The sequence below is a fragment of the Meles meles genome, chromosome 4 (genome assembly GCF_922984935.1).
Source record: "Meles meles chromosome 4, mMelMel3.1 paternal haplotype, whole genome shotgun sequence".
NCBI classification, from domain to species: domain Eukaryota; kingdom Metazoa; phylum Chordata; class Mammalia; order Carnivora; family Mustelidae; genus Meles; species Meles meles.
In genome coordinates this window covers 110063899-110087808 of record NC_060069.1, presented here as the reverse complement: position 1 = coordinate 110087808, position 23910 = coordinate 110063899, and the positions used below count along the sequence as shown (strand labels likewise).

Sequence of the window (23910 nt, the reverse complement as noted above, 5' to 3'; positions counted from 1 at the left end):
AGGTCGAGAGGACACAAGTTAACCCAGACCTCCATGTCACCTATCATTTTCACATCTCTGCCTCTCCCACAGCTCACCTCTGGCTTCATAGAAGGTTCCCTAAGATCATCTCTCAGAGGAGGATTAACTCAAGCTTAGTACCGGGAATGAGTTTCTTCCCCTATAGATCCAGACTGTAACCTGTTACTACTGTAGCCCTGATAAGGGGTAATCTTAGAAATAAATGAGGAAAATCCCCCTAGGCACAGAGTTCCAGCTACTTCTTGTAAAGAGAAAAGTTGTCCCATGGTTAGAACTTACACAGATGTATGGGCACTGCCTCTTTACTTGACTGGTTGGTTAGGAATCTGAAGAGGCAAGATGGGATACTGGGAATAAGTAGATCAAGAGAAATGTCACGCAGAGAAGCCACCTACCAAAGACCGTTAATAAGTGGCCGGCTAGAAAGAGTGATGAAATGGACTCTGAGTTGTAGGTGAGACATCAGCTTGATCATAACACCCTGCAATGACAGGGACCCTTTGGGATGCAGAGCCCAGTGGCCATTGTGTGGTATAGTATCCCCATTAGATTGAGTACATTCGTCCGTGAACCAAGGTGGGTAATTAAAAATGACTCTACTCATCTTACTCATCTTCATTCCCAACAACCAATTTGGACTTGATCCTATTTTCTCAAATTTGGGCTTTAAAAATAGATACATTATTTAAGTATAGTTGGTAGACACTGTTACGCTAGTTTTAGATGTACAACATAGTGATTTGACAATTCAAATTTGGGCCTTTTAAAGGTAAGTTAAAAGCTTTTTAAAGGTCAGTTTCCAAAGCAATGATGCCTCTACCAGGGAATACACTGAAAGTCCAGCTCAAGATAAAACTAAAGCCGTGGCTGCATCCAGTTTGAGATCCTGTTCTAGTAGATCAGTAGGCAAGGAAAGGAGTTATCATACCAATAGGTGCAACTGACCCTGGTCATCATCAGGGGATAGGATTAAGATTGCTGCTGGATAACAGGAGGTCTAGAAGCACTATGATTGGCACTCGGGTATCTACACTACGTGGAGCAGCTTTGTGAGCTGGGAATAGGCAATAACTGCCTGATTTGGAATACAACTCCTTCCCTGGAATGAGCCACACCAGTGTGGGCAATGAGGTTGGCAGTGTCAGTTAGGATGTGTAGAAAACTAGAAACATTTTCCCAAATTTTATGGACTAGGTAAATCTCTCAAAACTCTTGAATGATCCTGGAAAAAACAAACAAACAAATAACAACAACAACAACAACAACAAAACCAGAAAGAGCAGTTGTCAGTAATCGTGACGGAGACTGCATTTTCTGCTAACAGTGAAAAAGAGGGATCAAGTCAGATTTTTTAATTTAGAAAAACATCAAAATGTAAGATATTTTATTCTTTCTGCACATCATAATGTTTGGGAGGCATACCTACCAGGTATGTATTTAAATACTATATATAATGCTATTTCCCCAGGGACTAAAAACCACCAGATCTGCTAAATAAGAGTTTTGCTTCAAATTGCCAAAATGCATGTAACCTACTAAAATACTTTTTCTTCTTTAGAATTTCTCTAAATATGTGATTTGTTCCTATTTATATGTAGAAAATAATATAAATAAAACATAAAATGACACGTCATATTATTTTATAATCAGGTATTCAAGATTCAATTATTTATAATTTTAGTACTTTTTTAATGATTTATAACATGTAGGAAGTAATTTTGTATTTTATTCATGTTTTCACATGTTTTCAGCAATAGTGCATGCTTGGAAAAGACAGACCTGTGTTAAATTTAAAGCTAGCTTGCTTATGGTTTTTCAAGCTACGTGACCTTGGGGCAAGTTACTTAAACACTTTAACACTCGGGTTTCTTTATCAATATTATTTTTTATCAGTAACAATCCTACCTCACAGGTAAGAACCAGGTAAATATTAGATGAAATAATCTATGCAAAACGCCTAGCAGGTTGGTGACATTAGGTGGATATTACTCTGTTAAAAGAGAAAAATACTACCCAACACCCACTAGGATTTGAATTTTTAAAAATATCTGACCAACTGTGCCCAGAATTACATCATATGTAAGACAAACTTATTGATAGTGTTTCTTGACTCCTTGTCAAGCGTAAAACATCTATGGTGAGGCTGCCCAGGTTCTATCATCTAGGTATACCATGCAGTCGTTCCTTGCTGGATTAGAAAAAGTGCAGGTTCCTTCTGCTCCCTCTTCACTTCCTAGTTGTAGAGACTATCTCTGTGGTCTGTGTGAGAAGTGCCTGATCTCCCTACTTGTTTTCAAATGTCCCTCCTCCCCCACAGACCCACATATTAATCAGCAATAGGATACACTGTGAGTAATAGAAACCCCAAGTGACAGTAACCCCAAATTTTATTTAACAGGAGTTAAATACAATATAACCTCTCTCATGCAAAAGTCAGAGCTGGGCTGTCCAGGAGTGGTAAGGGTATATCTATTACACCGAATCTTCTTCCGTCTTGTCCTGCCATGCATGGCCACCATCACCAAGATTAATTCATTGTCTCTGATGGCTGGACTGACTTCAGTCATTATGCCTACATTCCGAGTGTCAGGAAGACAGAGGAGACAAAGTAAAAAGAGGTCAAGGGTACACAAAGACCTACTTTGAAGGAAAATACCCAAATTTGTTATATGATACTTTGCTTATATTACCTTAGACAAAATTTATCCCCATGTCCACATCTGGTTTGCAAAAAGGGCTAGAAAATGAATTTATTTTTCTAGAACTAGAAGTGGAACTATTGCTGTGGAAGGAGAGGAGGAAAATACTGGGGAGAATTAACAGTATCTGACATGGCCCACCACAAGCCTCCTGATTTAGACAGTTTGAAAAGTACCTAAATCTTCCTGAAGGCTTTGACTTAATGGAACATAAAAATCAGAAAGGTGTGCAGACTGCTTCCACCTTCTGGCCTTCTTCGTATCTCCTCGAAGGCACTAAATGGGAGCAGGCCTCCTTCATTAAAATATAAAGAAGAAAATTCAAAGGAAATGAAGCTTAAATTGGCATCTGAAGTATTAGGGAATTATGTATGTCAAGTAGCTCCCTTAATAAGTACTCAACAAGTACTCAATAAGAGGTAGTCATTATAAATTATTATACTGATTAGTCCAGGGTATTACACATAGGGACAAGAAATTTTTTAAAATCTATATAATGATGACACATTACCCTTCTCAGATTTTCCCTGATAAATTGTTTCTATTATTTCACACTTAACTTTAAAGAGGAAAAATAAGTGAATGACTATATAACACTACTTACAACTCACAAAATTCCCTTTTATAGGCATATCTAACAAATCATCTTATGAACATCAGAATATAACAATAGCTTTTGTTAATTTTATTTAGATATCATTATCAGTACAATCCACACATATATTAACATTAATGACAACACGATATGGTGAAAAGAACCCTGCATTAGGAATCAAAAATTAATGACAGAGGGGCGCCTGGGTGGCTCAGTGGGTTAAAGCCTCTGCCTTCGGCTCAGGTCATGATCCCAGGGTCCTGGAATCGAGCCCCGCATCGGGCTCTCTGCTTAGCAGGGAGCCTGCTTCCACCCCTCTCTCTCTCTGCCTGCCTCTCTGCCTACTGTGATCTCTATCTGTCAAATAAATAAATAAAATCTTTAAAAAAAATTAATGACAGAAATAAAAGTCATATTACTTTTAGTTATTAATTCTCAGATCTTGGACAAGTTATTTCTTTTTCATTTCCTGCATTTATTTTTCAGCAAAAGTAATATGCAATAAAAAAATTTACAAAAAGGTATATCTTTTTTTTAAAGTTAATCTCCCCTCACTTACTCCATTCTCATTTCTCAGAGATATTAATATTTTCATGCATATCTTCCCATGTTCTTTTTTATGGTTTTACAAATATATACAAATACATAAACAACACTGGTAGAAATTGTGTATTTCTACTGGAAATGAAAGAATTGATTGTATTTGCTTTTCTCACAAATACATTTTAGTCAACATTTCAGATATATATATATCTGAAATATATACATATATATTTCAATGCATTCTCATTATTCATGGCAGTTACATTCTGTAGAGTCACCTGAACACTGCATTAACAAAAACTGAATCATTGTTCTAAGTGAAACACAGGGTTATGTTCCTGAAAGCCTCTAGCCACAAAATTTTCATCAACCAACCAGTATATAACCTTGTTTTATATGTGTTTCTGTTTCAAGCCACCTAGTTAATATATATTGTTGTAATTACCATTGAACTCACAGACGACAGTACTAAAACTCACGCCTGAAAGAAGCCTATTGAACATACATACTTTTTCCGTAAGATACATCCCAAACTTCTTGCACCTGGAACACTACACAAAACTTCTCCACTATACTTGAGGGCCATTTTAAAGAACAAAATCACCAACATATGGCACAAAAAGGCAAAAAACCATGGCACTAAATAGACCACAAAAAGAACACTTGTTTACAGTGTTTAGTTTAAACAAGAAGTTTAAAAAGGCAGGCAGAACTATCTTTGTATTCAATGTCAATTAGAAAAGTGTGCATAGGGCAATTCAAATTTTCTGCCATTTTGCACACGCACATGTCCACAAATGACTGTGAAAGTGTCATGAGTATTGATCTGAGTGTTAGAAATGAATTTTGGAAAGCAGGAAAATTTGGGAATATAGATGGTCAGCAAATAGACTATGCCCAGTACATCCTCATTATTTGCAAATTCTACATAATCTGTATGCACACACATGTATGTATTATATACATATACCTATATAGAACTAATTCACATCTTAATAACAATATAATATTTCACAGTATGAGTGCACCACATCTAAGTGTAATTGAAGATACCTTACACCATACCAATACTTCCTTTTGAACATTCAGGTTAATTCCAATCATTTTACCATTATAAGCAATGTTGCAATAAATATCCATGCATATTTATCCTCTATACATTCATGTTTATAGAGATTTATGGAAGGTGACATTGCAAAGCAAATGAGTAGGTGTTTTATTTTATGTAAATATATAGTTCTTTTAAAACAACTTTCCAAAAAAATTGTAGCAACTGACTCTCCAACTAGAAATGTATAAAAGCAGCAGCAATTCAGAGAAAAGTTACTAAATCTAGTTTTTCATGCTTCACCTGTAAAAAGCAAAAATGTATCAATTTCTCAGGATTGTAATAAAAATGGAAAATAATGTGTGGAAATATCATATATGTTTAAGTGCTACTTGTTTACTCACCTGAAATTGCACTGTTAAGAGTATGCCATTAAAATGATTTTTCCAGGGGCGCCTGGGTGGCTCAGCGGGTTAAGCCTCTGCCTTTGGCTCAGGTCATGATCTCAGGGTCCTGGGATGGAGTCCCCCATCGGGCTCTCTGCTCAGCAGGGGGCCTACTTCCCTCTCTGTCTACTTGTGATCTCTCTGTGTCTAATAAATAAATAAAATCTTAAAAAAAATGATTTTTCCAACCATTTTAAAAAATGATTTTTCCAACCATTTTAAAAAATGATTTTTTAACCATTTTTTCTAGTGGTCCATCAAATTTATCATTATTATATCCTTCTGGATCTTTTCTTTAGAGGTTAGTAACTTTTCCTTTATATATTCTGATGAATTATTCTACATTTTTTAATTTAATTTTACAATGGAATAAATTTTTCTTAGACAAAACTCCAAAAGCCAAATAATGATCAAACATGTAGTTGAATATACCAAAATATACTTAAATTCCCTCACTACTAGACATTTAATTTTTTCCCAAACAGTATTTTCAATCAAACTTATTGCTGCATAATTTTTATACAGTAACCTGAACTCACTGAAAGAGCATAATTCAATGAATTTTGAATGTTATATACATTCATAAAACCATTACCAAATCAAGACACAGAACACTTCATTTTCTTAAAAGAATTTTCTCATGCTTATTTCCAGTCAATTCCCTTCATCATCTCAGGGTGCCAGAAAAAACAATGATCTACTGCTGTCATTGTAAATCTGTTCATGTTTTCTAGAATCTCATGTAAATGAAATTTTGTAGTGTACATTTGATCTGAATTCTTTACTGAGCATACTTTTGAAATTCATACATGTTATAGCCTGTATCAGTAGCTTCGTACTTTTTTATTGTTTAGTAGTATCCCACTGTTTATATGTACTATCATTTTAATTACCCATTTACGTGGTGATAGACATTTAAGTATTTCTCATTTGGAGGACTATTTTGAATAAAACTACTATGAACATTGATCTACAAGTCTTTGTGTGATCATATGCTTTATTGTGGAATCGCAGGATAGTATGATATGTAAAATTTTATAAGGAAACTATCAAATAGTTTTCCAAAGTTCTTGTGCCATTTCCCATTCCCATCAAAAGTGTACAAGAGTTCCAGTTTGTCCATATCGTAACCAACCTTACTATTATTAGAATGTTTAATTATAGCTCTGTTAGAGTGTTTATAATGGTGAAGGAGTTCAGAACAAGTATCCCTAAATTGTGCCACTTTGGCATGTGGACTATTTTGAGCTGAAGGTAATCAAGACCCAACAGACTCAAGGAAAACTTTTACCCCTTCCTTACCTCTGTAAAAGAATTTAGATGGGGGGGCACCTGGGTGGCTCAGTGGGTTAAAGCCTCCGCCTTCGGCTCAGGTCATGACCCCAGGGTCCTGGGATCGAGCCCCGCATAGGGCTCTCTGCTCAGCAGGGAGCCTGCTTCCCTTCCTCTGTCTCTCTCTCTCTCTCTCTCTCTCTCTGCCTGCCTCTCTGCCTACTTGTGATCTCTGTCAAATAAACAAATAAAATCTTTAAAAAAAAAAAAAAAAAAGAATTTAGATGGGGGACCTGATTCAAGAACTATCACCAGAGGTAAGTACAAAGAATATGGGCTAGGTGTAGTAAGCTCTTAAGGGGGAAGGAAGAATAGCTCAGAAAGCCCTGGAAATCAAAATATTCTCTGTGCCTATTGTCTCAGCATGAGAGCAAACATTTGCTTACTAAACATTTGCTCCTCCATTTTCCAGTGAATTGTCTTCCTTCACTTTGAAGTCCCACCCCCTTCTTAGCTCAGAATGGCACATAACCTTCAATTACCTCACTGCCTGTGGGTCTCATATTTTGAAGGGACCCCTGCACATTTGTAATTAAACTTGTTTTCCTCTTGTTCGTCTGTCCTGTGTTAATTTGATTATTGGAAAATATAAAGAATTAAGAAGGGTAGAGCAAAAATTTTCCTCTCCAACAATGATATTTCATTGTGGTTTAAATTTGCATTATCCTAATGGTTAATGAAGCTGAGCATCTTTGCGTATGTATTTTGGTCATTTATATATCCTCTTTCATGAAATGATCATTTAAATACTTTGTCTACATTTTTATTAGATTGCTTCCTTAGCACTAAGTTTTGAGAATTCTTTACATATTCTTTACACAAGTTCTTTGCCAGATAAATGCATTAGGAATATTACCTTTCCTTTTTTAATAATGTCTTTTAAAGACCAAGGGTTTTTTTTTAAATTAAAATCCAGTTTATCTTTATGCCCTTTATGGTTTGTGCTTTTTGTGTCCTACAAAGTAAATATTTGCCCTCTTTCCAACCCCCCACTTGAAATTGTATAGTTTTAACTCTTACATTTAGGCCTATGCTCTTATTCAAATTAATTTTTGTGAATGGTATGAGGTAAAGGGTAAGGGTATTTTTTTTTTCCAATAAAGATATTCAAATGTTTCAGAATTACTCCTTTTTTTTTTTAAGATTTATTTATTTATTCCAGAGAGAGAGCATGAGTAGAGATAGAGGCATAGGGAGAGAAAGAATCTGAAGCTGACTCTGCACTGAGCACAGAGCCCAATGTGGAGCTCTATCTCATGACCCTGAGATCATGACCTGAGATGAAACCAGAGTCAGGTGCTTAACTAACTGAGCCACCTAGGTGCCCCCAGAATTACTTTTTTAAAAAGAATTCCCTTTCCTTCATTGAATTGCCCTAGGACATTTCTCAAAAATCAGTTTACTATGTATGTATGGATCTGTCTTTGGACTCTCTGTTCTGTTCAATTCATCTATGTTTATCCTTTAATTATTATAGCATTGGGGCGCCTGGGTGGCTCAGTGGGTTAAGCCTCTGCCTTCGGCTCAGGTCAAGATCCCAGGGTCCTGGGGTCGAGCCCCGCATCAGGCTCTCTGCTCACAGGGAGCCTGCTTCCTCCTCTCTCTCTCTGCCTGCTTCTCTTCCTACTTGTGATCTCTGTCTGTCAAATAAGTAAATAAAATCTAAAAAAAAAAAAAAAAAAAAAAAATTTAATTATTATAGCATTAATGTAAGTCTTCAGGTTTATGTGTCATAATATTGTGATTTATAACACGAAATATGTATTTTGTGTTCCTCCCCATTTCTGGCACAGAGCTCCCAAAATCCTTGAAAATTCCTCAGCCTTAGGAGTGACAGGGAGGACCTTTTGTTATGACGGTTGGTCTCTTGTTCTCAGTTCCTGAAATCACTTCAGAGCCATAAAAATGAAATGTGTGTCGTCTTATTTATTATTTATAACAAGCTCCTTTCGACCATAACTGATTTTATGTTAATTAGGTGTCTTTTGGAAATTCCTTTAAGGTGGGAGTTGCTGTTTGTTAAGGGAGCCAACCTTGTAATTGGACTTTCAGTCTCATCCCACCACCACTTTCTGGGAAGGGACAGGAGATAGAGACTGAGTTAAATCACCAACAACAAATAATTTAATGAATTATGACTATGTAATGAAGCCACTATAAGACCCAAAGGACAGAGTTCAGAGAACATGTGAAGATTTGGGGAGAATGGTGTACTCCTCAAGGCATGAAAATTCCATGACGTTTTCCCATACCTTGCCTTATGCATCTCTCCCATCTGGCTATTCCTGAATCATATCCTTTCATAATAAGCCAGTGATCTAGTAAGTAAGATGTTTTTCTGAGTTCTGTGAGCCTCTCTAGCAAATTAATTGAACCCAATGAGATGGTCCTTGGAAATTCCAACCTACAGCCTATTGTTCAGAAGCCCAGGTGGCAACCTGAACTTCCGATATACAAACTGGGACAGGGGGGTGAAATCTTGTAGAACTTAAGCCCTTAACCTGTAGAATTTGATGCTGTCTTTGGAAAGATCACGTCAGAATTGAGTTGAGCAGTAGGACACACAGGTAGTGTCCCATAGAAGTGTCTGGTGATGTGGGGGAATCTCCTCCCACCCACACACACTGCAATTGGTGACCAGAAACATTTCATGAGTCCTCCAATCTTGTTTTTCTCTATAAATTGTTTTGTCTATTCTAGGATATTTTAATTTCCATACAAATTTTAAAAATAAACCTGTCAAAATTAGCTTGAGGTAATATATTTGGTACACAAGGTGTATTAAAATTTTTTAGTTCTTCTGTCAGTTTTATAATTTTTATTTTCCAAAAATTATGACTTGCATCATCAATTTTATTGATGATGAAAATAAATTTTTCAGTAGTATATACTTATTGTTCTTTTAAGTTTTAAAGACCTGTGTTAGTTAGCATACTATCTTTCATTCTTGATGCCAATAACATGACCTTCTCTTTTCCTTGTGATCAGTCTTTTTAGGCAATGAATGGTGAACGATAATCAGTGGACAAATCTGTCTCATTATTTTTTATAACCCACAAGCTAAGAATGGTTTTTATACCTCTAAATATTTGAAAAATAAATCAAAAGTTAAAAACTATTCCATGATATTGCAAAATTATATGAAATTCAAACTTCGCTGTCAATGAACAGTTTTATTGGAATTCACCTGTACACATTTATTTACAAGTAGTTTATACTTGCTTTTATGAGAGGTCAGCAGAGACAAACATTTGTAACAGAGACCTTATTGCCAATGAAACTTAACATATTTAACATTTGGCCCTCGTTAGAAAACATCTGTTTACACCAGTTTAGAATTTTACCAAAGTTATTGGTATTTTCAGAGAAAATTAGATTTTGCTCTTATTGATTTTTCTCTATCAGACATCTATTTTCTGTTTTACTAATTTCTGCAGTTATCTTTATTCTATCTTTCTTTTTTTTCCCCATTTTATTTATTTTTTCAGCGTAACAGTATTCATTCTTTTTGCACAACACCCAGTGCTCCATGCAAAACGTGCCCTCCCCATTACCCACCACCTGTTCCCCCAACCTCCCACCCTTGACCCTTCAAAACCCTCAGGTTGTTTTTCAGAGTCCATAGTCTCTTATGGTTCGCCTCCCCTTCCAAATTTTTTTTTTTTAATAAACATATAATGTATTTTTGGAGGGAGACAAACCATAAATGACTCTATTCTATCTTTCTACGAGACTTGGGTTTAATTTTCTCCTCCTTTCTTATCTTTACAAGGTGGAATAACTGATCATTGACTTGAGATCTTTTTTGTTTCCTAGTATAAACATTTAAATATATAGAATAAACTCTAAGGAGACATAAGTTACAGTCCATAAATTTGGATATGTTGTGCTTTCATTTTTATTCAATTTTAAATACTTTTTAATTCTTTAAAGAAAAATAAGGAAAAGCAGAGGAACCCACTCTATTAAATATGGGCATATGGCAAAACTATAGCAACAAAAAAGGAGTGAAATTAACTAATCAATGATAAGTTTAAACTCATTCAATTAGGGACAGATTAGATCTAGTCAATGGTATATTAAAGTCTATTGTTACATAACAAATTGTTCTAACATTAGTGACTTAAGATAATAAACATTTACTGTCTTACAGTTTCTAAGTATCAGGAACCCAGTTTGGTTGTATTTTTTCATTCAGTATCTCTCATAAGACTACAAATAAAGTGTAAGCCACAGGGCTATAGTCACTGTAAGACTCCACTGGGGAAGTGCCTGGGTGCCAGGCAAGTTACCAGGTACAGCTCACTCTCAATTGAAGGAGATTATACAAACGTTGAGTGAAAGGCTGCCTACCAAAGACAGTGTTAAAAGCCTGGCTTATTGTATGGAGAACAGTAAACTAGATGTCTACCCAACACCACATAAAAAGATGAAATATATATGGATTAAAAAGCTACACTAAAAGGTATCGAGTTAGAGATTGGAAAGAATTTTTTAAATGGAAGTTCGAAAACAAACTATAAAGAAAAAGTGACTTCTTCATTATATTGAAAATAAGGAATTCTGTAAGATAAAAGATATGTTGAAAAAGATACCAGTTTGAAAAAGATAATTGTTGAAAATGATAATTACAAGAAGAATGAATGAAGGAAGATACTCAAATTCTAAACATATGAGGAATTAGTATTTAAAATGTACTGCAAACTTATCTAAATCAACAAAAATCACAGAATCGCTTAAAAAACAAAAACAAAAAACAGACGAAGGATATGAAGATGCAATTCAAAAGAGGAAACCCAAAAGCTGACAACAAAGAAAAAGATGTTCAAACTCATTATTAATCATTGAAATGCAAATTAAAAGAACAATGAAATAACATTTTAAGTCCCTCAGACTTCCAAAAATAAGTACTCTGAATAATACAGGAAGTGGAAAGGAAGCATGGATATAGGGACTTTCTTACAGTAGAAAGAATATCACAACCTGACCGTGTCTAGCCATATTAAGTATATGCATACCTTATCACATTAGCTATTCAATTCCCAGTCCTTTATATCTCAAAGTCTTATAAAATTCCATAAGAGGGAATTTATAAAAGGACTATCATCACAGGATTATTCAACTTAGCGGTAGTTAGAGGCTATCTGGCATCCACTATTGGGAGAGGAAATAGATATAAATATGGAAAATGCACCCTTATGGAACATTGTGCAACAATAAGATGGAACAGATTTAATGTTCACATAGTCACACAAAAGGATCTTATGAACATAGTACTGAGTGAAAATAATAATAATAAAAAGGAATAGAATGAGGGGCACCTGGGTGGGTCAGTCCATGTTCAGTGGAGAGTCTGCTTTATGATTCTATCCCTCCGTCCCTCCCCACTCACTCTCTTTCTAAAAATAGATTAAATAAATCTTTTTTAAAGAAAGAAATAAAATGAAATAAAAGAAATAAAATGAAATAGCCAGCTTTTTAAATGCAGTATATTCCATGTATGTACCATAATTCACTTTAGTAGTTAACATTCATTGAATATTTAAATTGAGCATATTATGTACAATTATGTTTGCCACATCACTATTTTATTAATGTTCATTCTGAGAAATGACACTGAAGAATTAAAGAGTAGAAAAATTGAAAATATCCCTATATACACTGTCAAACTTCTCCAGAACTGAAGTTCCAACTTCTGTTCCCATCAGCTGTGCATGATAATGCTCTTACTATAAACATTTAGAATTTAATACTAAAAAATTTTCCCAATTTAATAGATAAATCTTTTAATATGCATTTCTTTGATTTTCAGTGCAACTGAATACTTTCCATAACTTTACTGACAGCACATTATTTTCTTATTCATTAAGAAAAAACAGCCTTATTGAGGTATAACTGATAAAAGAGTTCTGCATATATTCAATGTGTACAATTTGATGAGTTTGGACCAACACAAGCACACACAATGCCATTACCACAATCAAGGGAATAGACATACCAACACTTCCAAAGTTTCCTTGTGCCCCTTTGTTTTTGTTTAGTTTTCTTAAGACTATTTTTTAGAACAGTTTTAGGTTAATAGCAAAACTGAGAGGCAGATAGAGATTTCTCAAATACCCTTTTTCTCCCTACGTGCATAGCTTCCTCTACCACCCTTGTTTTGTTTTGTTTTGTTTTGTTTTTTTGTGGTAAGAACACTCATCATGAGATCCACCCTTTTAAAGTACACAATACCATAGTGTCAATTATAGGCACCATATTGTACTACAGATCTCTAGAATTTATCTACCAAACCAAAATTTTATACCCAGTGAACAACTCACTCTTTTCCCCATAGGTCACGCTCCACCTTCTGGCAACCATCATTGTATTCTGTGCTCCCAGGAGTTTTACTCCTCTAGATACTTCATATAAGTGAAATCATGCAGTATTGGTCCTTCTGAGAATGGGTTATTTCACTTAGTGCTATATCCTCCACGTTCTTCCATGTTGTCCCAAAGGGCAGGACTTCCTTCCCTTGAAAACCTGAATAATACTCAAGTCTATGCATATACCATGTATTCTTTCTTCATTCATTTATCACTGGACACTTGGTTTGTTTCTGTATCTTGACTACTGTGAATAATGTTGTAGTGAACTGAGAACACAGATGGCTCTCTGAGATCCTGATTTCAATTCTTTTTGACACATACCCAGAAGTGGGATTGATGGATCATATGGTGCTTCTGCTTTGAGTTTTTGAGGAACCTCCATACTGTTCTCCATAGCTGCTGCACCATTTCACATGCCCAACAATATACAAGAGTTCCAATTTCTCCATATCCTCACAAACAGTATTCTTCTTAAATGTATAATAGCCATCCTAACAAGCATGAAGTGGTATTTCATCATAGCCTTATTTGCTGATAATCAATGCTGTCAAGTATATTTTTGCATGTTTGTTGGTCATTTGAATGTCTTCTTTGAAGAAATGTATTTTTGCCATTAACTTCTATGAGTTTCTTATATACTTTGGAAATTAACTCCTTACGAGATAGTTTGCAAGTATTTTCTTCCATTTGATTGTTTCCTTTTCTCTGCAAAGGGTTTGTAAGGTTTGACATAGGTACTTTGGTATGTTCACTTTTGTTGCCTGTGTGCTTTTATTCTTATATTCAAAAAAATCATTGCCAAGACCAATGTCCAAAAGCTTTTCCCCTATGTTTACTTCTAGGAGTTTTACTGTTTCAGGACTGGGTTTAAGTCTTCAATCCATTTTGAGTTGATTTTTGTGTATGGTATAAGGTAGCAGTCTAATTTTGTATTTTTGCATATAATATCGTCTTTCCAATACCATTTGTTGAAGAAACTATCCTTTCCCCATTTTGTTTTCCTAGAACCTTTGTTAAAAGATCAGTGAACCATACATGTAGGGGGTTATTGCTAGGCTCTTTGTTCTGTTCAGTCAATCCAAATGTTTGTCTCTATTCCAGTATCATACTGTTCTGCTTTGCAGCAGGGGCACCAGGGAGGCTCAGCCAGTTAAGCATCACACTTTTGATTTCAGCTCAGTCCATGATTTCAGAGTTGTGAGATCAAGCCCCACCTTGGGTTCCAAGCTTGGTGTGGGTCTTCCTAAGAGTCTCTCTCCTTCCCCCTCTACCCCTCACCCCCATCTCTTACTCTCTCACTCTCCTCTTAAAAAAGAAAAAAAAGAAAAGGAAAAAGAAAAAGTTTGCAATATATTTGAAATCAGGAAGCATGATGTATTCAGCTTTGTTCTTCTTTCTCATGATCTCTTTGCCTATTCTGGGTCTTTGTGAATTTTAGGACTGTCTTTCTATTACTATAAAAAAGTCACTGGATTTTTTTTTCCCCCATTTTTTTAAAATTTCTTTTCAGCATTAACAGAATTCATTGTTTATGCACCACACCCAGTGCTCCATGCAATATGTGCCCTCCTTAATACCCACCACCTGGCTCCCCCAACCTCCCACCCCGCCCCTTCAAAACCCTCAGATTGTTTTTCAGAGTCCATAGTCTCTCATGGACACCTCCTCTTCCAATTTCCCTCAACTCCCTTCTCCTCTCCATCTCCCTATGTCCTCCGTGTTATTTGTTATGCTCCACAAATAAGTGAAACCATAAGATAATTGACTCTCTCTGCTTGACTTATTTCACTCAGCATAATCTCTTGCAGTCCCGTCCATGTTGATACAAAAGTTGGGTATTCATCTTTTCTGGTGGAAGGATAATACTCCATAGTGTATATGGACCACATCTTCCTTATCCATTCGTCCACTGAAGGGCATCTTGGTTCTTTCCACAGTTTGGTGACTGTGGCCATTGCTGCTATAAACACTGGGGTACAGATGGCCCTTCTTTTCACTACTTCTGTATCTTTGGGGTAAATACCCAGTAGTGCAATTGCAGGGTCATAGGGAAGCTCTATTTTTAATTTCTTAAGGAATCTCCACACTGTTCTCCAAAGTGGCTGGACTGTCATTGGTTTTTTAAGAAGATAGCACTCATTTAATCTGTAAATTGTTTTGGGTAGTACAGACATTTTAACAATATCAAGTCTTCCATTTCACAAACATAGGATGTCTTTCCATTTATGTTTTCTTTAATTTATTTTGAAAATGTTTTATAATTCTCAGCGAAATCTTTTACTCCGTGTTGTTTATTCTACAGTATTTTATTCTTTAATACTATTATAAATGAGATTGTTTCTTCATTTCCCTTTCAAATGGTTTGTTGTTAGTACATATAAATTCAACTCCTTTTTGTTTTTGCTTTTTTTAAAAGATTTTATGTATTTATGTGAGAGAGAATGAGAGAGAGAGCATGAGAGGAAAGAAGGTCAAAGGAAGAAGCAGATTCCCTGCTGAGCAGGGACCTCGATGTGGGACTCAATCCCAGGACTCCAGGATCATGACCTGAGCTGAAGACAGTCACTTAACCAACTGAGCCACCCAGAAGCCCTCAACTGCTTTTTGTATTTTGGCTTCATATTGTATAACTTTGCTGAATTCATTTACTTGTTTTAACAATAGTCTGTGTGTGGAATCTTTTGGGTGTTCTTCATATGAGATCACGTTACCTTTGAAAAGATAAATTGTACTTCTTCCTTTCTGATTTGAATAAATTTTCTTTTTCTTACCCAGGACTTTTTTGGCATAGGATTTCCAGTACTATGTTAAATAACTGGATAACATCCTTGACATCTTCTCTTATTCCTGATCTTCGAGAAATAATTTTCAATTTTTGAATATGATGTTACCTGTGGGTTTACCATATGTTTTTCTTATGTTGAGTACATTCCTTCTATACCTAGTTTCTTAAGAGTTTTTACCTGGGGGAGTGTTAATATTTTAAATGTTTTTTTTCCTACATCTATTGAGGTGATATTATGATTTTTCCTTTGTTCTCTTAATGTGATCTATCACATTTTTGACTTGCATAAGCTAAACCATCCTTGCATCTCAGAAATAAATCCCACTTATGATGTACTTAGTGTACTACTGAATTCTGTTTACTTGTATTTTGATATATTGACCAGAGATAATAACCTATAGTTTTCATTTCTTATAGGTTTGTTTGGCTTGGTATCAGAAATGCAGGACTTATAAAATAAGTTTGAAGTATTCCCTCCTTTTCAATTTTTGGGTGTCCTTTTCTTTATTTTATTCTTAATTTTTTCCTCATACTGCGTTATTGCAGAATCTGGAAGAGGAATGAGCCCAGTCCTATGACTCTTCCCCTCTCTAGGCAGAATGGAGCTGAAATGACATGAGAAAACACTCGACAGACACAGGCTCAGCAAAATCCTATACTCTAGGACACCTTTAAACAGTGAAGCCCAAATTTGCTTCTGGGAGAGCCACAGCCCTGGGGGTAGGGTGGCATAGGGATGGGGAGGGTCAAGCCTGGGTACATAGCCCACTTTTGAGGACTCCTCAGGCACCCAGAGGAGAACTAAAGCATCTAGGGAAAAGTCTAGATTGAAGGAGCCTGGGTTCCAGAGTCCAGGTTTGGAGGTCTGGGTCTAGAGCCCTGATCTGGAGAGAAGGCTTGGTTTGGGAACCCAGACTATAGGGGCAAGAGCTATAAATTATGAAGCTTAGACTTACGAAAGGGATTTGAATCATAGGGCTCCATAAGAGCTCAGGTTTGGGGGCCCTGGTTCAGGGAGTACTGGTCTGGGGATGTTGGAGCGGGGAGACTGAATCTTGGAGCCCAGGAGGAACTCCAATTTGGGGAAGGGTGGGGTCCCAAAGGTAGTTTGGAAAAACCTGCTTGGCTGTCCTGGCACAGTGCTTGGTCTCCATACTGGTGGAAGGAGAAGCAGCTGTGGTGCCAGTGGTGGTCTTCAAAGGACACATGCTTGTCTCCACCATGTCCTGTGATGGGGTCCTTGCAGCCGCTGCACTTGGGTCAAAGAGCTCTCCAAAACAGGCCATGCAATAGGGATTATCATCTTGGGAAGGGCATCTGGCACCCTGTGTAGACCAGGCATTCTCAATGCCAGGACTGGTCATGGTATGTCATGTCCCTTGTGTCAGCGTCTTGCTACAATTTGGGGCATGCCTGTCGGGCATGAAGAATGGGAGTCCAGCAGCTGCTTACATCTACTGCACAGGAAGCAGTGCTCATGCCACTTCCATATTTGAGCTTTGGGGACGCAGGCATGCGGTCTACCCATAGGCAGAGCACTGGGAGGAGAAGTCACTGCAGTAGCAAGCATTGCAGAGAAGCTCATTGTCCTGACAAGCGAAGGACTCAGTGGCCAGGGAGTGAGGACAGCAGCAGCAGCCCTCATGGACATGGCAGTCTTCATATAAGGGCTCCATTGAGTCAGCCCCATAAGTTGCTGACACTCAGCACAGGTGGTGGTGAAGTGTTTTCATAGCAGGACACAGAGGACGGGCCATCATCTGTCTGGATGTACTTGCAGCCATCCAGGGACTCGCATTTTGCACACAGGCCTCCCTCATGGTGGCTGATGAGTGAGCCCTCCAAGTGGGCAGCAGGAGCAGGAAGCTGACAGGGCTCTAGGCCACTAGTATTGGTGGGCCGGGTGGAGGGTGGTCCAGTGAGCCCCTTCGGAGGCTGCCAGCTGTGCCTGGATGGGGGGGCTAGTGGGGTAAATTCTTCTTTAAATGTCTCCTGGATGTGCAGCCACCCTGGAAAACAGTATGGAGTTTCCTCAAAAAGTTGAAAATAGAGCTACCTTAGGGCCCAGCAATTGCATTACTGGGTATTTACCCAGCTGTGGTACAAATGCAGTGATCAGAAGGGGCACATGAACCCCAATGTTTATAGCAGCAATGTCCACAATAGCCAAACTATTGTAAGAGCCCAGGCATCCATCAACAGATTAATGGATAAAGATGTGAGAGATATATATGTATAGATAGATAGATAGATAGATAGATAGATAGATAGATAGATAGATAGATATGATGGAATATCAGGCAGCCATCACAAAATGAAATCTTGCTATTTGCAATGACATGGAACTAGAGAGTATCATGCTAAGCAAAGTAAGTCAATCAGAGAAAGACAATTATCATATGATCTCTTTGATATGAGGAATTTGAGAAACAAGACAGTAGATCCTAGAGGAAGAGAAGAAAAAATGAAACAAGATCAAACCAGAGAGAGAGCCAAATCATAAGAGACTCAATCTCAGGAAACAAACTGAGGGTTGCTAGAGGGGAGGGATGGGAGGGATGGCGTGCCTAGGTGATGGGACATTGGGGAGGGTATGTGCTATGGTGACCCGTGAATTGTGTAAGACTGATGAATCACAGACTTGTCCCCCTGGAACAAATAATACATTGTATGTTAATAAAAAATAAAAAAATATTTTTTAAAAAGTCTCCTGGAATTCACTAATGAAGCCATCTGGTCCATTTAGATTTTAGATTTCTTTATAATTCCATCTTGATAGGTTGTATGTATCTAGGAATTTATCTATTTCTTCCAGGTTATCCAATGTTTGGGGATATAATTGTTTATAGCAGCCTTTTATGATCCTTTTTATTTCTCTGGCATCCATTAAAATGTCTTTATTTCCTTTCGAATTTTCTCGAGTTTCCTTTGCTTTTTAATATAGCTAAAGGTTTGTCAAATTTATTTTTTCAAAAGAAGGAACTCTTGGTTTTGTTGATTTTTTTTTCCTACTGTGTATTTTCTAATCTCTCTTTTGTTTATGCTCTCAATTTTATTATTCCTTTCTTCTGTTAATGTTGGGCTTAGTTTGATTTTTTCTAGTTCCTTGAGATGTAAAGTTAGGTTGTTTATTTGAGATCTCTCTTTTTTAGTGCAGGTGTTTATCATTATAAACTTCTTCCCTAGTACTGCTTTTACTGCATCTTGTAAGTTTTGACATGTTGTGTTTCATTTTCATTTCTGAAGATATGTTCTGCATTTCCTTTTTATTTCTTTTTTGACCTATTGGTTGTTCAGGTCTATTTTAAAATTTCCACATATCTGTAAATTTTCCAATTTTCCTTTGTTACTGATTTCTAATTTTATACCTTTATGACTGGAAAAGAACTGTGGTATGATTTAAATTTTCTTGAGTTTGTTAAAAATTGTTTTGCAGCCAAAGATGTGATTTTTCCTGGAGACTATATGGCATGCACTTGAAAAGAATGTATATTCTGCTCCTATTGGAAGGAATTTTCCGTGTGGGTTTGTTAGATGCAGTTGGTCTATAGTGTTGTTCAAGTCCTCTGATTCTGTATCAATTTTCTGTCTGGATGTTCTATCTATTATTGAAAGTGTGATACTCTGTGAAGTGTATAAACTTGGCGATTCACAGACCTGTACCCCTGGGGCTAATAATACATTATATGTTAATAAAAAATAAAAAAATTTAAAAATATATTGAAAAAAAGAAAGTGTGATACTGAAGTCTTCTAATGTTATTGCATTTCTTTTTGTTCCTCCAGTTCTTTTAGTATTTACTTTATATATCTAAATATTCTGATGCTGGATATATACAGAGATATAGATATAGATATAGATATAGATAACTGTTATATCTTCCTGACATGTCTTTTTTTTGGTCCCTTGAAATAGTTTTTGATTTAGACTCTATTTTACCTGATACAAGTACAGTCACCTCTGTTCTCTCTTTTCATCATTTGCATGGAATATATTTTTTTAATCTCTTCATTTCCAGCCTATAAGTCCTTAAATCTAAAATGAATTTCTTCCAGAGAGCATACATTTGGGTCTTGTTTTATTATCATTCACTGGGACTGAGAAGCTTTATCAATTATGTTAGTTATTGATGGGGAAGAACTTACTATTGCTGTTTTGTTTATTGTGTTCTGTCTGTTTTGCAGGAGCTTGACAGGGCAGTGGTTTACTGGTCAGGGGACTGGGTTGAACAACGGTTAGGAAAGAGCCTACAGTGGGCTAAGCAAGAGCCCACAGTGGGGTCTGTGCCTCCAAAATTTGTGCTTTACAACAGGTGTTGACAAACTGGAACACCAGCCAAACCCAAAACACCAGCTGTTTTTGTGTAGCCCTCAAGTAAGAATGGTTTTTTAATTTATTTTTTATTTAAATTCGATTGGCCAACATATAGTACATCATCAGTTTTTGATTTAAATAAAAAAAATTTTTTTAAAGAAATCCTGCCATTGACAATGATGTGGATGGAACTAGAGGGTATTATGCTAAGTGAAATAAGTCAGTCAGAGAAAGATAATTATCGTATGATCTCTCTGATATGTAGAATTTAAGAAACAAGGCAGAAGGTCTTTGGGGAAGAGAGGAAAAAATAAAACAAGACAAAATCAGAGAGGGAGACAAACCATAAGAGACTCTGAATCAGAGGGTTGCTGGAGGGGAGGGGGGCAGAAGGATGGGGTAACGGGGTCATTGGCATTAAGGAAGGCACATAATGTAATGAGCACGGATATTATATACAACCGATTAATCACCGACCTCTATCTCTAAAACTGATAACACATTATATGTTAATTAATTGAATTTAAATTTTTTAAATAGCAAAAAAAGAATGGTTTTTATACTTTTTTTAATAAATAACTTCTTTTAAAGATTTTATTTATTTGACAGAGAGAGAGATCACAAGTAGGCAGAGAGGCAGGCAGAAAGAGAGAGGGAAGCAGGCTCCCTGCTGAGCAAAGAGCCTGATACTGGGGCTTGATCCCAGGATCCTGAGATCATGACCTGAGCCGAAAGCAGAGGCTTAACCCAGGCGCCCCCGTTTTTACACTTTTAAATGGTAGAGGGAAAAAGAGAAGAGAAGAAGAAGAGAAACTTTCTAACATGTGAAATTCTATGAAATTCACAGTTCAGGGTACATAAGTTTTATTGTAACTAAGGCACGCCCATTCATTTACATGTTGTCCATATACTTTCATGCTACAGTAGCTAAACTGGACAGAGACCCTATGGCCCATAAAGCCTAAAATTTTATGATCTGACCCTTTATAGAACGTCTGCAGACTCTTTCCATAGAGCTTTGCTGCTCAAAGCATGGTCTGTAGACCAGGAGCAACAAGTATCATACAGGGGTTTGCTAGAAAGGCAGAAACTCAGGTTCACACAGAAGAACTGCTGTATCCAAATCTGCGTTTACAATGATTTGTATCTACATTCTATTATAAGAAACACTGTTATATTCGTGGGCTCTTTTGGCAGACGGATTGAAGAAGAATAAGTCTAGGGACTAGGATATCAGTTGGTTTAAGACTAGAAGACAGAGGAGGAAGGAACAGGGTTCACAGACATTTAAAGAATGTCTGCCATTTGGGGGTGCACAGGAGGGCATACATTCTTCACCTAGGCCTCTGAGATTCCTGCATATAAATACTACAGAGAATAGGAAGTCATATTCGGGTTAACATAAATGTCTGCATTTAGTACCATTAAAGTGTGTTTTGTCAAAGCTGATCAACAGGATAATTAAATTAGCCAATATCCAACTTCCCACCTCTAGCTTCAGCAGTATAGACCAAAAAAAAAAAAAAAAAAAGGAGGAGGGAAGGGTTTCCTGGCAAGCAGAAATGCCATTTCTACTAGAAACTGTCCTGAAGCATTGTTATGGGAAAGTTTCTCAAGGGACAGTAATTCAAATATTTTGCTAAAGCATTGTTACAATACTAGACTAGTCATTAAGATAACTACATAAGATGGTACAGAATGCAGTTCCTCCTCAAAAATACTCTACAAAAAAATTTGCCATTTGCCATTTCTTTTTTTTTTCCTTCTTTTTTCTTTCTTACCATTTCTTTTGTAATGAGAACTTTTAAAATTTACTCTTTTAGCAATTTTCAAATACATGATACAATGTTAACTTTATTCACTAAGTTGTACATTAGATCTGCAGAATTTACTTATAACTAGAATTTAGTACCTTTTGATCACCTTCCCACATGTTACCCGTTCCCCACCCCATATTCCTGGTAACCACTAGTCTGTTCTTTTATCTTTGATTTCATTTTTTTTAAGATTCCATACAAAATAAGATTATACAAAATTTGCCCTCTGGTCTTATTCCACTTAGTCCTCAAGGTCCAACACTGCTGTTGTAAATGGCAGTATTTCCTTATTTTAATGGCATATATGTATGTATATATGCACACACACACATTCATTCAACATTTTCTTTATCCATTCATTCACTGCTGAACACTTAGGTTGTTTCCAAGTTTTGGCTACTGGCACAATGCTGCAATGAACATGGGGTATACATTTTTTTAGAGACAGTGATTTCATTTCCTTCAGATATGACTCAGAAGTGAAACTGCTGGTCATACAGTAGTTCTATTTTTAATTTTTGAATAACTTTCATTCTATTTTTCCACAGTGACTGCACTAATTTTCACTCCCACCAACAATACCCAGATTCCCTTTTCTCCACATCCTGGCCAACAGTAGTCATCTCTTGACTTTTTAACAATGGCCATTATAACAGTTGTGAGGTGATATCTCACTGTGGTTTTGATTTGCATTTCCATGATGATGAGTGACATTGAGCACCTTTTCATAGACCTGTTGGTCATTTGCATGTCTTCCTTGGAAATATGTCTGTTCAGTTCCTCTGCCCATTTTTAAATCAGATTTTTGGATTTTCTTCTTTATTAAGTTGTATGAGTTTTTAAATTTTCACCTCTTATCAGATGTATCATGTAAAAATTTTTTCTCCCACATCTAAAATATCAGAGTATTCACGGTAAGTGCCACCTATTTCCTTTCCTATCTCAGGAGAAGATTCTAGGTTGTGTGCCTTTTTCTCTCAGAACTGTGCTGGCTGCTCAGCCACCTGTGGCTTTTCTTGAGGACAATACACTGAATGATGTTGGTGCAAGCTCTACTTCTCTCCCTCCCCTCTGGAAGAGACGTCTCAGGAATGTGCCTCTTCTCTTAATCCCACAGAATCATGCTGTTTGATGAAAACTAAGCACTTTCTTTCCCTAGGCAAGCACACTGAAATGCCCCAAAGGTGGGTACAGCCGCCAGTTCTCTCTTTTCTTTCTGATGGAGAAGTCTCAGGATTGTGAAGCTTCTCTCAATCCAGCAGCACCACGCTGACTGCTGAGAGCCGCTCACCTCTTGGCAGTCTGGGCCGACTGCCAAGGGGGTGGATGCCAGCTCCACTTTTTTCATGTCCTAAAAGAGAAGTCTCAAAATTGTGCACCTTCTCTCAAACCCACAGAGCCATGCTGGCTACTGAGAGCCACACATCTTTTGTCTTTGTTCTTAGAAGCCCACAGGCATTCTAACTATGCCAACTGTCTCAACAGTCTTTATAAGGTTATATCCTGAAATAAGTATCTGGGACAGCATCCCCAAACGCTAAGGATACTGAATGCACGCTTCCCTCACTCCTTCCCACACTGGACAAACCTGAGGCCAATGGATGTCCCTTGGCACCCAACGGTACCAGCTTCAGAGAGAAGCTGAACAAGGTAAAGTGAAATTGCCATTCTTCACCTGTTTCATGTTTTTCTTTTGTTTTGCTTTTTCTCATTGTGCTTATCTGGGATGTTGTAAATTCTTAACTGGTCCTCAGAGTTCTCAGAAAGGTATTTTGGCTCAAATATTATTGTTTCTGTGCGTTTATGTGGAGGGACAATGATTGGAACTTTTTCAATTCTGCCATCTTACTAACGTCCCTCTTCAGTAATTTTAATATATTAAAATTTGATGCACCCAAAGAGCATATTTTTCAAAGAACTCACTTACAAATACAATTTT

At 36.8% G+C, this 23910-nt stretch overlaps 1 pseudogene; it reads right to left on the bottom strand.

The window, feature by feature from the left end:
- Positions 1 to 16830: 16830 nt before the first annotated feature.
- On the bottom strand, positions 16831 to 23319 carry LOC123940743 (annotated as a pseudogene).
- Between the last annotated feature and the right edge of the window lie 591 nt (positions 23320 to 23910).